Raw genomic sequence first — 1,672 nt, 5'->3', positions numbered from 1 at the left:
CGCCCGTCCCTCGCCATTGGACGACTCCTAGCGCCTTCGGGCCACTGCCTCCAATGGGAGTGGCGGAAGGAGCGCCACCTCCGGCCGGCCAATGGGCTGCGAGCTTGGATTAACCCCCTCCGGCCCGGCTCCGGGGGGCAGCTCCGGGACTGGTGCTCCGGGCCAGAGATCCAAGAGCTGAGGGTGAAATCCAGGGAAACGTTAATAAATATATTAAAATATATAAATAAATATATTAATAAATATATTAAAATACGGTGTGAACAAAATGCCTGCAACAGCACACAACAACATTTGGGGTATCTGGCTTCTGTGAATGTAGAAGAAAAGCCCTATTAGACTATATTATACAGTATTATTATACTATATAGTCTTATTATACTATCTATATTATAGTCCTAAATAATATAACTCCTTTTAAAATTTACCTATATCATTAATAGAATTTGTTTATCTATGTAAATGCTATTGCATATATTAATTTGTTTGCCTCTATGTTTACACATTCCTAATTAAAAATAATGCTCCAGCATTGATTTAATTTAGCAGGCATTACTGGAAGTTTGGCAGGGAAGGCGCAGCTGGTGCAATGCCAGCCTGTCTCAGCAGGAGTCACCACTGAACAGCACAGAAACCTTATCGGAAAAATACAACAGTGAGAAACACGGCAGAGCAGCAGCTTGGCAAGTCACCCTGTGTGCTCCGTCAGTACAGGCTACACACCCCATTCCCCCATGGCTCTACTCTATCCAGAACACTTTCTCCATTGTTCCTGCTTCACTTGTTCTTTCTGATAGTATTTTTGGTCCCTTTTGCCCACCCTGCTTCCACTTACTCCTGGAGCGAGTCCACCAAGCCATGGAAGATGACTCCATCCCTTTCTTCAGGCCTCCTGAGGGCACTGCATGTAGTTCTTCACCATCCAGGTCTCCCTTGGCTGCATCTTGCTTTTTATTGCACCAAGTGTTGCTCAAGACTAAATATCATTATTTCTTTATTTGGGTGGGGGAAAGGGAGAAGTCCGTTGCACACAGACTTGGAAGATGGCCTCCCCATAAACCCCTCCCTACCCTTGGGTGTGCCATGCGGATGAAGTTGGTCTGATGGCCAAGTCAGAAATGGGGAGCACCCGATCTCAGTTACCAGGGCAATGAGAAGCAGCACAAGATTCCACGCCAGGAGGTTGTGGCGGAGGAAGCGGAGGCTCTGTCCCTCAGCTCTCCCGTGTGCTGCACGGGAAGGAGTTCACCATCAGGCACGCTGGGAAGGGCTGTCAGGAAAGACGGGACATTGTTGAGAAACACTGTAGTTATGTCCCGCTCCAGCTCTCTCCTAAGCCAAAAAAGTTTCTTTCTGCGGTGCTGGAAAGCAATTTCTCATGGAGATAAGTTGGTGGGGCATTTTTCATCTTGCACAAGGATCTAACCTTCCCATGCAGATCATCCTGGATTTTTTTGGTACTTTGCATCCTAGCAGCACTGTTTTTTATTATCATTGGCTCGCTGTAACTTTTTAAAACATGGTTGAATGCAACACCTTTGGATACTTTAAGACTGCGACAAATACTGCATTTGCAGACTGGCCTGTGTGAAGTGGAAAATAAATATATTTCTTTCCAGGAATTTTCCCCTCCCCTCCTCCATTTTTAAGCCTAGGAATGAAAACCTTTTTT

Source organism: Columba livia, chromosome 8 (assembly GCF_036013475.1).
Source record: "Columba livia isolate bColLiv1 breed racing homer chromosome 8, bColLiv1.pat.W.v2, whole genome shotgun sequence".
NCBI lineage: Eukaryota > Metazoa > Chordata > Aves > Columbiformes > Columbidae > Columba > Columba livia.
The sequence above is the reverse complement of the archived record's forward strand: the minus strand, read 5'-3'. Positions refer to the sequence as shown.